This window comes from Sander vitreus, chromosome 21 (assembly GCF_031162955.1).
Source record: "Sander vitreus isolate 19-12246 chromosome 21, sanVit1, whole genome shotgun sequence".
NCBI lineage: Eukaryota > Metazoa > Chordata > Actinopteri > Perciformes > Percidae > Sander > Sander vitreus.
Window position 1 is genome coordinate 16072540 of NC_135875.1, and position 17815 is coordinate 16090354.

Sequence of the window (17815 nt, forward strand, 5' to 3'; positions counted from 1 at the left end):
GTATTCCTACAGTCTGAAATGTGTAGCACACGTTGTTATGTAGGATATTCATCTGAGTGGTCGTATAATGAAGGCATTATATTCCGAATGCAACATTCTTTATTTTCCTTGCAAAAGTAAAATACTTATTCATCCATGTTTTGTCAAAATTCCACGTTTTGAGGCTTGTGTAAAATGTGTATTTTAGTATCTTTGGCTTGCACTCTCTGTTGCAAGCCTGTGTTTGGTTGCATTGCTTTCAAAAATATCTAAAGTTACATAATCACACATTCACTGGAGACACCACTGACTTTAACCTTCCGTAAAAGGTTAAGTATAAAGTTAGTTGCAACTCAAGAAACGGAGTCTTTGGCTGCCAGACTGCTAATAGAAAAAAAAGGAGTTTATGCATTAACAGAAGCATAAAAGAGCTATAAAAGGATGAAACACACTTAAAATGCAACAAAACGAATGCTGTACTTCTGTTGTTGCTTCACATCATTTCAGCAGAGCATTGAACACATCTGGAGGGAGCAGGACATCCACTTTTTGAGGACTGGCCCCAGAAAAGGAAAGGGGCGGGGTCAGAGCTGGTGTTGGATTTCACAGCCAGAGAACGTGACTGTAATGGTTGCCTTCGCGAAAGCTGTGCCAAACTTGCCTGCTCTCTGAAAGCGGCTCGCCGTCTCTTAACGTACATTACGGTTTGCCGGTGGGGGCTAAGTCACCCGGAACTCGTGAGAGCCACCGTTTGCAGATTTAAGAGTCGGCAGAAAACTTTGAAAAGAGTACCACCGCGGAGAAATACAGCTGCGCGGCAGAACTTCCACCAGCAGCCCGAGGGTACCGGGAGGAGGAGTCATCAGGTCCCAGGTATTACCATCCACTTGCCATTGACAGCTTGTCATAATTTGACAGCATGCATGCAGGTCTCAGCCTCTATAGGAGGTTAACCCGGTACCGTATTAAACGGTACCTGGAGGATTTTGAATGCACCATGCATGGCCACGGTGATAATGTGCACGAGTGTGACAGGTTTTTAACGCCGTTCATGGTCAGAAACGGGCTGATTAATTGGAGTCCAAAACTCCTGTCAAGTCGGTAATTCATGCCTACCAAAATAAAAGAAACTATAGCTACTTGTGTTTGTCTGAACGACATTATATTAAGTGGACACGACGTCTGTTAGGGCGGCTAGCATGCAAAGCTAACGCTCCTCAATGTAACGTTAGCTTGTAAAGACATTGGAACACATTTAAGCGCTGACAGTTTCCGCGAGTCAATTAACAAGAATCGACCTGCCAACTATCTAGCTTGGCATTTTAAAAAAGTGCCGACACGTGGGGTTAAAAACATGCAATGATGTGTGTCTGAGCGTCTGTACCCACTTGTTTGTTTTTGTAACGTCAACGAAATGTGGAGAAATATGTATTACTTCTTTCGCTAATTTTGATCGATATTGCTTCATTGTGGGTACTCAAGGCTTTGAGGTGAACTTCGCTTGAGTGCATAGTATACTTTGCTGTTGATATCGATCACATCAGGAGCCCATTTCCTCTCCTCAGTGTGCTGTGATGGGTAAACAGGCATAGCAGAGGGGCAACCACAGCCTGCATTCTTTTGATGTGCTCTAATTCTGAGCTTCAAACTTGATGACCCAAAACCTACATGCATTCTTCTGAAAACGGTGCCTTAAAGTACCACTGCAAACTGACGGATATCTCCCTTAATGTGTTAACACCCCTGATTACACCTTGCAAGATAATGTGGCAATTTGAGGTGTTATAATATGTGAGCTACATACCCTGCAGTATCAGAAAGTCATCAGTGTTATCTTGTAACATGTCGTCTTGTTAAACCACAGATTACAGTGAGCATTACCCTCCTTTTACAGCTGTAACAAGTACTTTCCAGATGTTTCCTTTTATTTGAGTAACCTGTTTAGTCTGTGCACGTTGGCACGGCGTGATTCGTTGAATGATATTTTGTGACGCTAGATTTATGCTTCTGTATTACTGGCTGCAGCAGGCATGGCAGCACAGACTGATTTTTGTTGTGGGGTGGGGCTGGAGGAAGAAGAAGATGCCCTTTTCTGTGACATTCAGAGCAAGATGCATTGATTAGAGGCAGTCACTCAGTGGAAAATGTGGTGTGTCTGAGGGTTTTCCCACCCTGTCACCTCCTCTCTTCGTGTGATTGTGCCACCGCTGTAATTGGGAAGGCTTGGGCTGAACCCAAGATTGTTTACCTGACCTCTAAACTGTCACATATTATCATAATTTTGATAATAAGCTTTAGACTTTCTTATACCTTTTTTTTAATCTGCTGTCTAGTCGTCTTGAGATACCTGATCCCATGTCATGCTCATCTCATATATTAATGTCTAACATAGTGAGAATGTTTTGGAGAGATATCCTCAAACAGGGCTCCAGACTGCGACCAAATGGTCGCATTTTGCGACCAAAATTTGAGAGTGTGCGACCAGTAAATTTGCCCCCTTTTTTACACGTTAAACGTAGAAATTTCGGTAGGCTACCTGAGAGCGCGTAAGCTCAAGCTTATCTGTCATCTCTGAAAATTGACAGAGAGCGGAGCTCTGACACAAACACACACACACACACACGCATAGCTGCGGACGGTGCAAACTACGTCGGCTCTGCAGTTTTGTTGAAGTCACAGTGAGTCACGGAAATGCCGATAAAGTGGTTTCAAGTGTGGTTACAGTTTTTCAAAACTTCACGCAGACAGCGTTTGCTGCGATATGATATTAATGGAGAGCAGAAAGCGGTCGCGGTGCTGTTGACGTTACACTTCCTAAGCAGGCACAAGAGTGTTTTCTGTGCCCTGGTGACTGACTGACAGGCTGAGGTTGTAAGGCAAGGCAACTTTATTTCTACAGCACCTTTCAGCAACAAGGCCATTCAAAGTGCTTTACATGAAACATTAAAGAGCAATTAAAAACGGTCATGAAAATAAAACAGGCTAAAAAAGAATATACAAATAACAAGAATAAAAGTTACAGTGAGTAAGAAATGAATAATTATTCAATTTAATAGGTTGTAGGGATGGGTTTGGGAGGAGGAGGATTTTGTTTAATTAATAAAATAACATAATGTTCTAAGTACATAGGATAAATAGGTTTGACAATCATTTTTACAACTGAAATAATTGTTTTGTAATTATAGAGGGAAAGTACCAAAAAAAAAGGTACCGTTGGGTAACGGAACCAAATTTCAGGTATCGGTACCAATATTGGTTCAATAGTAGCTTAAACAATGCATGTTTCATTTTAAGTTGAATTCATTGTAATTGTAGACTAGAGCTGGTATGTGTGTGTGTGTGTATATATATATATATATATATATATATATATATATATATATATATATATATATATATATATATATATATATACAGAAATAATTTTATTGTTTCTCGCAACAATATATTCAAAACTAGAGAACCCAGAAATTAACTGTGCGTCTTTTTAAAATGTTAAACTGCCCAGTGTTGTACTTATTTGTTAATATGAGGTAGTGTTCTGTTACGCAGCACGAGGTGGTTGTTTTTTGTGATACTAACACTCTCTGACAAGCATCAACGGGAAGTTGGTTCTCGCGTCGTGTGAACAGTGCCAGTTAAAGGCCTTGCATGCCTCGGCTTCACATGGCACTAAATGTGTCATCATCGTGGTGGCAGTGGCACACTCACTTTGCCCCATCACATCCCCCACTCCCTCGCAGTGTCCCTTTCCTTCCTCTGCGGATTGTAAAGTCAGGTGTGAATGACACTGGAAAGAAACTTGTTTTCCTCTTTGTTCTTTAAAAACACAGTAGTAGTGAGTCAGTGGCTCCTAGCTCTTTCAGTTTTGTTTGTCATGTTTGATTGATTTGCTTATTACCTGTGGAACTTCACTGCATGAAGTGAATTATTAAAGGTTGGTTGGATTGTTCACATTTGGATACATTTGTGTGCAGAATATTGGGAAGTTCAATCTGCCAGCTGATTCTGCTCAGCTCCTTTTTAATGTATTCAATAGATTTCTCTAAATTATCTTTATTTTTTTTTTACGTTTCTGTGGAGCAATTGTATAAAACTATTATCAACTTTGTTGAATTTACACGTTTTGAGTGACCTATTTTTTAATATTTCATAGCACAGTGTGTTTTCCTTCCTCATATTACTATTAGGTGTTAAATGGTGTCATCCACACAGCTGAGTAGGTCACCACATTGTCGATTCTTGAGAATCGTTTTGATCTCAAGTCACAAGATAGCATCCTTTACGAATAACATAAACCACCAATAGTAGGATGTGAAAATGCAGATATAGTCAGCATTTCTTATTAGAACAGAAGAGGAAATATTCTAGAGATATACGCTTGGCTACATTTGGCATTGGACCTAGCTTTCCCTGAAAAAAGCCCTCAGTGTGTCAGGTGGTTTGGTTTGCTTCTGTCTGTAGCGGTCTACACACAGCCTGGCCACAGCAGCCTGCTCCCTTGTAGTTGACGAGCCAGGCTGACTCATGAGGCTATGCAGCACAAACTCATCAGGCACTGACAGATGAGACACACTCCCCACAATGGCAGGGCACCCTGGAGATGTCACCCAGTGCGTGCCTAACGGTAAACACCTCTACCTGGTCTCACCCACACACTGGTGGTAGCTCTGTTTCTGGAGTTGGAAGTAGTTAGTGAAAAACCACACTGCCGAATTAAAGTTTCACTTAATGTAAATAGGAAAAAACAGGGTTAGGGTTAGCTTTTTAGACATTGTTTTGATGTGTACATATGTTGGTTTACCAATTTGCTGATATTGCCTTTCATTAAAAGTTCCGTTTGTCAGAAGTCTTTGGCCTAATAGAGAAACACTTCTACAAATGGAGTCCAGTGGAACCAAGCAGTGTAGCTTTACCCTAATAAAACCAGCCTTGACCTAAATGAAACAGGCCCACACTCTGTTAGAATAAGTAGAAATAAATTGGGATATTACAGTGGTTTGGCAGTGGTGCCCAATGACGTAGTCATTGCCTTAGGGACTTGGGCGAGTGTGGGAAAAGCAGGAGAGAACAAGGGTGGGAGCCGATACTAGGAGAGTGTAGCCGAAGCTGAGTGGGATTTCTTTGGAGGGGGAGTTCTGGAGCCGTTGGGATGTGGGAGCTCCACTCACGTCGGCCGGCGGCAGTTAGACAGGCCTGCTTTTGCATACTGATTGTCTTTCCGCTGCTTTCCACATAGCTTTCTGGGCTGCTCGGCCCCACCAGCCTCGCAATGGTTAACTACCCACCTCTTTTTATTTCTCTTTTTATGGCTTTGATGGTATTAAATAATCTTTACGTGTCAGAGTGCACAGCTCCCAGTGTTCATGTCGGGAGAGCGAGAGAGCAATTAGGTCAGAGTGGTAGAATAACTCGGTTTCATCCCAGCCTTAAAGCGGCAGGGTACCTCACTTCAACTTGCTCTTTATATTCACCTCAAACCTTCGGAGTGAGATTTTCAAAGAGGTCCGAGGCCAGTGGGGTTATCAAAGCACTCAGAGAGAGAACATCTCTCCGTTGTATAGTCTCATGATAACATGTCCCAGAGTGGATCATCAGTTGTGATATTTTAGGTTCCTCACTATGTTAATTTGCCTGAAGAATCAGGACACGTTTGTCTCCTTTTTTCCTAATGAGGCTGAGCTAAAGACCCATATAACCTATTATCCTGGTTATTGATTTTGAATGTGTTTCAAGCTTCAGCTTGTTTTGGTAGACCTTGAAATCATTGACATAATTATTTGCAGAGCTGTACTGCTTGTTTTTCGACTAACAGATCCTCAACACACACACAAAACAACAATGTATTAAAAGCCATGTGTTTCTGTTTGACATGATCTCACATGATCTGCGTTGTAAAGTTTCCCATAGCCTGTTGTCCCATGTTTGAGATTGCATTTCTACCATTTGGCAGGGGAATGTTCTGGCCCATGTCACACTGTTTCATTGCCCTCGTCACAGGGTTTCATACTATTTTCCACACTCATTTTGTACCTTGGCGTTTTTGCTAAAGTGTCTCTGCCCAGTCGGACAGTCCCCCGGCGTGACGGCTGACATTTTGAGTGAAAGAGACCTATTGTTGGTTCTTAATCCCCCTCCACCCTCCTCTCCATAAAACAATGGTATCAATTGCTTCCTCTGAGTACATCCACAGCTCTGAGTGAGAGACAGACTGGCCGGGCCTGTTAGCTAGCCTGCCAGCCGTCCTACCAGGCAGCCAGGCCGACCTCTTCATTCCCAGTGATAGCTCTGTGCTTGAGCCCACAGATTCCTGTTCAGGCATCTGCGCTAATATTATCTCTGTAGCATGAGAACCAGTCCTTGATCGTGGCTGCACTGCAACCTCGTCAATGCACAAATAATGGCTTGTGTATATATTTATTTCCCTGTGGAGACAGTGGAGTAGACCGGTGGCTTCAACACACCCCCATCCCCCACCTTCTTAATGAATGGTCTCCATTCTATTTTCCTTCATTTTCCCCAGGACACTGCCATTAACTTTGACAGATGATATGTTCTTTCACTGAAACAGTGATTCTGAGCGCACTGTCACTGGAAATTGGATTCGCACACCCGCCCCGTTGCTCCTTGCCTTTTCTCAGACTCTCCTTTTCTCTCCGTCCTCCTTTTTCCTGTTGCTCTCTCTCAGTCGGCACTGAGGGACATGCTGTTAATATTCCTTTTAGAGCTGCACTGTACAGCTCAGCTGCCAAGTTAACCCTCTGCTGCCATGAGTGAGACAGCTAGCCAGATAGCTGGTGTCACTTACACAGATGTCTGACCAGCCAATCTGTCCTTAAGCACTCCTTGATAATACCAGTACTGCTCTGTGCCAAGTGTGTGTCTGTAATTAGTTATGACATTAAAGTGATTTTTGGTTAGTTTTCCAGAGGAACAAAACCTTCCATTTTCATATTAACTTGGTATAAATTTAGTCTTACTCTTTTTGTAGGTACTTTGAAATTTAGACAAATGTATATCAAAAAGATTGCTCAGGTGCCAGATAGAGTATATTAAAGTATACCAAATGATTGGACTCGTCACACTGAATGGCTCCAGATTATTGCTGTGAAACTCACGATTACTTTCATTATCTTATAAAACCATGATAAATACAGAGAAAAGCTGACCATAGGAGAAAATGAAACCTGAGAATCATTGGAGTTTTAGCTAAAAAAAAAAAACTAGACTTTAACAAACAAATCTACTCCAGGTTACAACAGTAATCTATTAACACTGTAGTGGTTACTTATAGGGAACATTACATGTGAGTTTCCTGCGCAGTGGCCATGTCCAGTTTCAAAGCACTACATACACCAAAGCATCTTAACACTGATTTCAGTGGAACAAATCCCCTCTATTGTGCCTCCTGTGTGGGCGTATGTGGCAGTTGACAGTGTATTACCCAGCTGCTGTGGCTGCAGCTGCTTGCACATTAGCTCGAGTTGCTAGGCCACATTTATCAGTGTGAAGTGAACACCACGGTGGAGAGATAATGGTCCCGAACAAAGATGATACCACTTTTTGCTGCTGCTAGCTCAAACAGCTAGCACGTCATAGCATGGTTGTCATACTGCTCTGCTGCCAAGTCTATGTAGCTAGTGAGCCTCTGCTACTTGCGTATTCTGTCTCCATGGGCTGTCATCACAGTGCAGAAGAGCCATCGCACCAAATATCTGTCATGCTGAGATGTTGCGGCACAGAGCCTGTTGGATGACAGGATTTCTGTGTTTGCTGCTGGAGGAGTGGACGTCTAGCCAAAATTACCCCCCCAAAACACTGCAACAAAAGATGATTAGGGGCTAGTTACATTTACCTTTGTGTTGGTTTATAAAGCAGTAATTCATCTTCTGTGTTTTGTTCCTATAAAAGCTAAATAAACTGTTGTTTTGGTAGTTTACGCATAAAGAAAATACTTGAACAGTACGTTTATTTTTGAGGAAAGTATCTCAGAAATGCACCCAGCAAACTAGGCCTCAGCGTGCAGAGGTTTGTCAACGAGAAAGCATAACTCGTGGATGTAAATGATACTCATTCAGTCAGTGAGACACTATCAATAACAGCAGATCCTTTGATTGGTTTTGTACTTCATTTTGTGCCAACATAATTTCCATTTTTCTTGGGTTTTTGTGTCGCAGTAATAATTCTGTAATATGGCACACCAGGCAGCATATGGCTGCCATTTATGATCAACAGCCTCTGTAAAGAGGTGACTGTAATATGCAAATGTCTGCATGTTAATGGAATAGTAATGTAATGAAGTGCGTTGTATATGGTCAATAATGAGTCTCTGGTTATTGAGTGTTGATGATGGCCTTTGTTGTTTCACAAGCTGCAGCTTTTTTGTTTGTTCTTCATGTCACACATACACACCATCACACTCAAAACACATGCACACACACGTGTGCCTACACAAACACACACTCACACAGACTTATATACATGAACATTGCCTTCTTATTGATTCATTGCATTGGATGAAAAGCAAATTGATAAATACCTGGAGTACTTGCCAATTGAAATTGCGAGAAGTAAATTGGGCAGAACTGAGACAGATGCGGCGCAGTAAATTAAACAAGCAATCTTCTCTGTTGGGTGACAGCACAATGGTGATTAGGGTTTCATGTGAGCTGCCCTACATTATTTATGGCTGTGCTTTGGGCTGCCTGCAGTTGAATAAACCCACAGTCCATTGACTGGGCACATTATAGGAGGCCGACTCGTAGTGAGAGGGGGAGTTAAAAATGGCTTTATTTCCTCTCGAGGAGGTCCATTTTCATCTAAATGAAGGTGGAAGCCCCAAGCGTGTTGTTTCCAGACCCTGCCTGTGTGAAATGTGTTGACTGTGTTCCAGGAGGCTTCTCTGCACCACTCTGCTTCGTGTTCCAGGGTGATTTCTGCAGAACCTCTCATTTGTACACATCAGCTATTTCTAGTTTTCTTAGTCACTTTCTACTTAACTTAGTGCCCATTGCCAATTCACAATCTGGCTGTGTTTTTGTCCACAGTTGTACATAGGAATGTCTTTTCCTACATAATAAGATATGTTAAATCACTTTGCATTAACAAAACAGCCTGCATCACTGCTTTCTTACAGTTTCCAATGATAATGTGTTGCCTTTATTGTCTTGTATGGTATCCACAGAGAAAAAAGGGTGTATCTTTTGTGGCAGGAAGATATAAACAAGATCAAGACATTCTCTCCTTATCCACAGCATGAACAGGATACTGATGTTCAAATGCAGCACTTTTTTTCCACCTGCAAACTGGCTCTAAAAGTACAGTAGCGATAAAACAGACTCTTTGCAACGCAAATGCTGGGCATTTAGGAAAAGGTTCCAGTGTTTAAAGGGGTGCAATGGATTATGACAAACAAAGGATCAGAAAGAGATCCATGAGTTTTATATAATCCATTAAAAAATACCTTGATGGCCTCAATCCCCATCCTGCAGATCAGCCTGGGACAATTTAAGATCGCTACAGCTATGTTTTATTTTTATTTTATTGCAACAAAAAAAAAAAAATCGAAGTTAAAATGAATGAGGCTACATCTGGCCATAATGTTGGAAAGCTTCTACATCAATACATTCAACTACATTCATAACTGTGAACACTATTAGTATATAACTGATTTTTTTCTCAGATAAATAGCTATGCATATTAATACAAATGATTGTGTTAGTTGTTATTAGTTTCTTTGTATATATAATGTAAAATCAAACATAGTTTGGGGGAACCCAAACACAATAGGATGTGGTTGCAGCAATACAGATCCACACAATCAAGAGTTTTATCGAATTGTAAAAGAACCCAAGAAAACAGATCTTAAGTGTTTTGGGCTGCTTCTTGTGATGCATTTCAAGTAGCTAACAAAAGAGCCTGTAGCAAACAAACAGTGGCCTTCTTCATCACCATCGGTGTATGTGAAGGGGTGAATGAGAGGCAAATTTACCATTGGATGAGTTGTGAGTTGTGTGAACGCTTCGAATGGGCACGCCACCCGACAATGCTGCATGCAGCAATACTGGGAACCAAGCATTGTATAACTGCATTCATTGTCACATGTTGTTTGGGAGAATTTAGAAGAAAAAAATACTGGGAACCAAGCATTCAGCCCGTTCCGAACAGGAACACACTTTTATAAAGCGGAAGTGATCATTGGTACATGAGATCGATAAAGAGGCTACAGAAAATGAGATATTGTTCCTGGTGTCTGTAAATGTGGAGTAGAGGTGTAAGAAGAGTCAGTCCATCAATGCATGTCTGTTCTGGCCGATACAGACCTTTTCACTGCAGACATTTTGACACATAATAGCAGGAAAAGCACAGGTACAATTAATAACATTTAAATGGCTGCATCCTATTTAGTTTGGCCAGTTCTAGTTCCTGGTATTGTGCATCATGGCTCACTGGTATATGGCTTACTGAGCCACTAAAACTGAACTGAGCCATTGCTAAAGTTATTAGTAACACCTGGGCTTTTCCTGCTATATCAATTTAAAATGTTGGCTGGGAAAATATTCTATTCAGACCTTGATGCTGATTTCGATTGCTCTCCTTCTGTCTCTCACATTGTTCCTCTATCACTCCCAATACAGAGGTGTCTGGTGTGATCTAGCAGTGAACACGGACACTGGTGGAAGTAGGAATGTGAAAAATGAGGAGCAAACAGTTTGCAGACCATTTGGAGCTCTGCCCATTGTTACACATGTGAAAAGGCTTTTCTCTTTCTCTTGCCTTTTGATTTAGCCCCCCCCCTCCCTGAAGCGTGGAATTAATGTATTAGTGTTAACTAGTTCTATTTCAGTCAACTTTAACAAACAGCAGACTTACAGTGGCGCTGATAGAATGTCTATTTAATGTTTCCTTTGCTCAGCTTGTAGTGTTGTTGCAGGGCATCTGCTCGTTAGGTGACAAATTGAAAACAGGTGTGTTCATCATCTGAGCACTGAGCGAGCACTATCTGTTGTTAAACAAAGGGTAACAATGTTTTAGATGTAGATCTATCAAAATAGGGGTGTTCCCATGTGCTCATACCTGAATTTAAATATCAAATACAATTATAAGTATTCTTTTTGTTTGTTATTGTATAGTCTTTGTATGCTTTTCTGTGTTTAACTCACACCTGTCCTCACTGTTCTGTAGTGGGAATGGAGCAGCATGTTCATTTCAGTTCAGCTTTATATTGTTTTTGTGGATATTTTCCCTGGATTATAATTAACCTCTACATTATTATATTATTATTATTTTCTTCATGGATTCCTGCCTGCAGGGGTTGCACTGGACAACATACCTAATCAATTATTTGTGGGATGCTGCCTCTTAAACTACGGAAAGAGGCCCGCTTGTCAGATTGTAAATTTCAGAAAGTTACAAAGATTTAGTGATACAGACACCTCCCCTGCATTTGGATCGTCCAAACGCTTGAGTGATTTTAGTGATTTGGAGAAAACACTCGAGAGTCTTGGAAGCTTGGGTTTGCAACTGAAAACAGTTAATTTCTGTGCGTTGGAGGTGTGGGACGTGAAAATGGGATGCCATCTCTAATTTGTGTTTTGTTTGTGCATTTGACTTCTAGTAGAGTCATTGTGGATTTTCTGCCCATGCACAAGTTATGAAATGGCTAACAAGAAGGCTGTGTTTGTTTTATATGTGAAATTGACTGTCATCTCCACTTTGATGGATGTCTGTAGCGTGAGTGTGGCCTAATTGTCCTTCTGCACAACAGCGTGTTGTCATTCTCAGTTGGCCGCTGGCCCAGGATACCCACTCGAACTCTGGTCCACTTGTCCAGAGCACCAAAACAATGCAGAGCTGCCGTGCTTCTTCAACCACTGCTGGGCAGTCCCCTGGGGGTGGGCTGTTTTATGATAGGTCTTTGCCAAATCTGATCCCGGCACTCAATTGCTTCTTTGTCATTTCCTCCATGTGAATGTCAGTGTGGCTGAGCTGTGGCTCCATGGATTCCCTGTGTTCAGATACCTTGCATGGCTTTCATCAGGACTTAGACAGCACTCGGTGCCTCCCCCTCAACCACAACCGCAGCCCCTTCATCCTCCAACCATTGTTTTCCTATCCAATGAAACTTATTTTTTAGCCTCTTTCATGAAGCATGAAATACAAGCTTTTAAATTGGCATTGGCAGGTATTTAAACTTTTGATCGGATCCAGGCTGTGCTCATTAAATCGTCAAAATGATGTAACGTTTCACTGCCACTGCCGTGTGCCAGCATGGCATGTTTTTCCACTTAGGGATTCCAATATTTGTCTTTGCCATAAACACAGGGCATCTGGTTGCCAGTAGTGCCGCCCAGCCTTCATTCGGACTTTGACATCGAAATGTGGGTGAATTCTTCAGAGAGAAGCTGCCTGGCTTCTCATTTAGCAGCTCGCGTAGGTATGATAAATGTTACTAATCACCTATTGACCCCGAGGGGTCAAGCTTTTGCCCTGTCGCCCATCACCCTCCTCCTTCCTGCTGTCCTCTCTTTGCCTCTGTACCCTGTGGATAGCCTTTATCTTGCTCAGGCAGTAGTTATTCTCTCCAACATTGCTTGTCCACCAGAAGATACCATGCGAGACAACTATGCTTTACTTATTTGCAGTCAAGTGTGAGATTCTTTCCCCTTCCAGATTTATCTTTCCTAAAATATCTGCTATTTGGACTTTTGGCCTCTGAGATACATTTATGTTGTGTGAATGTGATTAGATACAGTGAGCCAGAACATATACAGTATGCTTTCCTCTCCATGTTGTCAGCTTTAGTTTCGACCTCTGCACTACTAATAGTACAGCCGGTTTTTAGGACCTTATGGAAGAGATAAGTAAATAGAAGAAAGTGTGAGATTATCAGGAAAATAATCTAGAAATGAATTTAGTTGAAGTACCAAGGACAGGGCTATACATGTACACACACACACACACACACACACACACACACACACACACACACACACACACACACACACACATATATGAAGTGTCTATGCTGGATGGGGTTTCTGTTCAGCTTTTTTTTTCCACTGGCAGTGTAAAGAATCGCAGAGGAGCTTTTGTTCTTTTGAAAATCCACCTGATAATGTCGGTAGCTGGCTCCTTGCCTGAGCTGGTTGGATTTAAAAGAGGAAAGAGAAAAAAACAAAAGCAACTCCCAGCCCAGTGTTGCACTCTTTACACACAACCAACACAGTGGCCCAGATTTTCTACAATCCCCCAGTGAAACAACTCCTGTGTTTGGAGCCTTTAGAAGTGTTTGTAGCCAATGTCATTTTCAATGGGGAACCCTCAGAGTTGAAGAGTGCAGCGCAGGTAGGAATAACAGTGCTGGCAACACAATAATGGTACCAGCATGGTGCCAAGTTTTCTGGGTTCACAGATAGGCCTTTACTCCATCTGCTTCCCTCTTAAATGTTCCACATGAGACTGATTGAGCCATTTCGTATTGCTAAGCTGCGTGAAGAGTGCTACTTCTATAATGAAAGAATACTGCTAAATCAAGGCTTGACAAATCTACTTTCTCCATGTCCCCATATTGAGGGTTGGCGGATTAGGCTCTAATTTTAGTGCCACTTATCTCTTCAGCTGCTTTTAAGAATTAGTTCCAAATAACAAAAAAGTGTAAAAATTATGAAGGCTTTTTGGGGGTTGGTGGGAGCTGGGTATTGTCAGGGAAGCAAGGCTGTGAAAAAGAGATTGTCTAGTGGCAGCGAGGGCCTGTGAATAAGAGTTCAAATTTACATACAAATCTCCAGAAAAAACAGTATTTGCGGCGGTTGGGCAGAGGGCAGTTGTTTAACGAAAATCTTTGAGGAATTTTTCAATCGCCATCGCTTCCCCCGCAAGTCTCTCAAGTGGATTCATGAGCTCACAAAGCCTTTTCAAACAACCCAGGATGAAAAATGTAACACCACTTTTTTCACCTCCTCTCTTTCGTTCAGTTTTCCAATAACTGGAAGTCAGCAGTAAGTTCATCTAGTCTAAACAAAATCACTGTTCTGGACTCACAAACACCCTGACAGTTTAGACCTTTGTGGCTCACATGTATTTGGCTAAGTACTGTGACACGACTATCAATACCCCACTGGAGGCAATTGCATTTAAAACAATGGAGGATACAGTGTTGGTGTGCATTCAGCACTTTTGAATAGCCGTCAGCTTATTGATTCTCCTTCAAGGTCGGCATCAATTGCTCTCTGCCTCGTCTTTTCTGTTTGTGACAGCAGAGGGCAAATGCGTGTTAAAAAACTTGCTGTTCAGTTGAGTTTGGAGGGGGAGACCCATAAAAAACCACAGTGGCTGGTTTCCACTCTGATTCTCTTGGAGTGGAGCCCTTTTCGTTGCGGGCAGTGTTTGGGTGTGATTATGTAATCCATCAGGGTATTACCATAAGTGGGGGGGGTGCCCAGGGGTTGGAAGGTAATAGTGGTGCTACTGATGATCATCGTCTAGCAACTGCCCAAGGGCAGGAATGTTTTGTGCGCCGACGTGTCCGACAGGTGGCTAGGAGACGCTAATTGATTAATGATCAGGGTGATATATGAGCCCCCGCGGCCAGCCTAAACATAAAGGCTCAGAGCACCGGTGTCACCCTAAATCATTTCCAACCAGGCCAGTAAACCCAAAACAGTTCACTCATTAGCATATGAAAGACCAATTGGGAGGGGGACTGTCCCTTCCAAGCCCTTTGTTGGCCGTCTATTGTCAACATCCTGAGTCTGAATTAACAGGCTAGCATTTTATGCCCGATGAATAATGACAACAAAGATGGTTTTATAATAAGGGTCAGCACTAATGAATGATTAACGTCACCACAATCTAAGCCTTTGATATCATTTGGATTTCTGCCTGTGCATGGCTTTGACAAAAGCAACACTCACCTAGATGGTTGTACGTAAGAACTGTCTCCTGCACTGTATGAGATGTAAATTTCTGTTATTCTACTACGAAGCATAACATATTGTTATGAATATCAAAGGTGAATGGATGTGTTTTCACCATGTGGTATAGTAACTATAATTCCTTACACCTAGAGGTGAGATCATTTACATTCTTTCTTTACATGGGTGTTTTTGCTCTGAGCTGACATATTTTCCATTCAAGCAGTGTCAGATTGTCCTTGAATGATTGAACATTAGAGGAATTCACCTGCCCCCAGATGATCATATTTTGCACTTGGTGTTCCATATAACAATGTCATTGTCAGTGGTCTCTCTCTCTCTCTCTCTCTCTCTCTCTCTCTCTCTCTCTCTCTCTCTCTCTCTTGGTCGCTTCCTCTCTGACTCTCACTCTCTCCGGTTATTTACCATTCCACCGGGGGGCCTTGCGTGACCCTCTTTATTGTTTTGTTTGGATGACTCTGGAAGGACAATGGCAGTCTGGAGCCTTGGTCGGCACTCAGCGTGTGTGAATCTGCATCTTTCCATTGGGAGTGCTGTCCTCCGATGTCAAGAGAGGTTATGTGATCTATGTGTGACTGAAGGGGGTTTCCACCACTGAGAGTCAGCCCTTAGGAGAGGGGTTTATATTGTGTGTGTGTGTGTGTGTGTGTGTGTGTGTGTGTGTGTGTGTGTGTGTGTGTGTGTGCGCGCACAGCCGGTTAAAAAAAACAACACATAGTGTCTGTTTTAATGTGAGCTCATGACTCTCACCGCAGGGCTGCCATTCCCAACTATACTCACACTTGGAGACTGATGGTCATACCCGCAATCAGTTTTTTACACATCTGTACTGAGTATCAGTATAGGGTGCTGCTGTCACGAGTAAATGAAAGTCGTAGGGCCGATGAGTGATTTTACTCGAGAGTTGGGCCTCCTCCCATCAAACCTTTTAACCATCAGCGCTCAAGCAACCTAAATCCTAGTCCTAGGTGCCGATGCAAGGATCGGGTGACCCTGCTGTATTATTGTTTCAGGCTCTCTGCTTGGTGAGACTGGGGTTCCTTCAGCAATCGAGGCCTTCTAGGTGTGGAAAATTGGGTTCCATTTTGAATTGATTTCAGTCATCAGCAAGGATAAAGATGTGATTACCACAGGCTACTCCTGTCCACTCTCATCAGCGTATAGGCTGTAGGCTTGCACATGCATGTCCACACACACACTTTTACATACACACACCATACGTGCATATGCATAAACTCTGTCCTCATTTCATCCTACCTGACCTTTTATTTAAATTAGGCTGTTTTTAGTCTAGTGGACCAGTTTAACCACACCACTCAGATCCACAAAGAAGAAGTGAGGATGTGTAATAAGACAGGAAGTGAAATGAGGATCATTGAGGGCACAGGCCAGCTGATTGTCAGGTTGAAATAGATACCAGAGTGATCAGCACAGTCAGAAAGGTACACGTTTAAGTGTTGTCAGTTGGAGTAACAGGCGCCATCTCCGTGATCACAAAGTTGGCTGGTTAGCTTGCAGCTAAATGCTACATACAGTATTAGTTTGAGTTGTCACATGCAGAGCAATGCACCAGAGCCATGCTTTGACTGAATGGAGGTATGATCTGATGCAAAGCCCCAATTCATTTCTGAAATTATTATCATAGTATTAGTATGATACATATTTCGAATCCCATTTAAAGGCTTAGCCATTGTAAACAAATGCAGGTACGTTGCTTAATTGGATTTTATTATAACTGCAATACAATGGACCAGAACATTTAAAAAATCAAGAAATATTAGAGCCCATTGAATACATATTGAGTTATTGGTGTATTCTTTTAACCCACACTAATTCATTATAGGCACACTAATTTATTTTAGGTACACTAATTCATTTTAGGCACACTATACTCAACAGCCATTCATGCCAGTGTAAGCAGGAGCAAGGCAACGCACAATGTTTAATTTCTACTCACTGTTTATTAAACCGATGTTAATTGAAATCTATGGTACGTTTTGAGGCTGTTGGTTGTGATGTGGTGTTGGATTATACAGTATATTATATTTTAAGATGTATTACTGTATATTTTGTCCTCAGAGCTAACACATGGCATTATACTAAGTGTCCACACCCTGTTGTGAATGGGTTTTGTGGTATCAGACAGTACAAATATTACATGACGTTTGTAATGTATAGGCCTGTAATTAAGATAATTTTAGGATCTGCATTGGCACCACTTGGCAGTGATGTTGACTTTGCATCCTGTAAGTCTGGTCTTTCCCCTCCATCTTTGTCAAACAGGGTAAATGTGCACAAGCTGAGCTTATAGCCAGTGTATGTGAGCAACAATTGCTTGAAAAGAAACGGTAACAAAGCTCATCCATCTGGCCTCAACGCCTCATGTGAATTTGTAAACACGATTGCTAATTAACATTGAGTTGAGGTTTGCACAGTAGGAAGCTGGAGTTGTGTGATGTGCAAGTATTTGCAGCAGTCTTTGTAGTAAATATGGATGCATTATTTTGTAAGGCTGCTATATTCTTGCTTAAGCAGTTTGATTGTTTTCAAGAGATTATGATAACAAATTAGTGTGAAATTCATTTGCTGCTTGTAAAATGGCACCAAGGCCACTTCGGCCTGAAGAAGGGGGATTGTTTTTTGTAATGGTATGATGGCCCTTCTAAAGAGCAACCGTTACTGTAACTGTCAGGAAAGCTCTGTCCTGGTAGAACTTGATGCTTTCTTTGTTAACTGAAGTATAGACAAGTTCTTCCTCACTGTGATAAGTGCTTGGTGAAGTGAAATAAACCCAAACAGACCACAGTTTTAAAGGTTATTGGTTTCTCTTGAACATGCTTTTGGAAAACCCTGGCCTGGTCCACAGCTCTACTTTTAATGGGAGCTGGAGGGATCCTGTA

At 41.9% G+C, this 17815-nt stretch overlaps 1 protein-coding gene across 2 annotated transcripts in view; it reads left to right on the top strand.

Annotated features, from left to right (window-relative positions):
* The first annotated feature begins 569 nt into the window (after window positions 1-569).
* raraa (retinoic acid receptor, alpha a) overlaps window positions 570-17815 on the top strand; it is a 142904-nt gene continuing 125658 nt past the window's right edge. For both annotated transcript variants that reach the window (XM_078278776.1, XM_078278777.1), the window contains exon 1: window positions 570-852. The gene's annotated coding sequence lies outside the window, so the exon portion shown is untranslated. The remainder of the gene's footprint in view (window positions 853-17815) is intronic.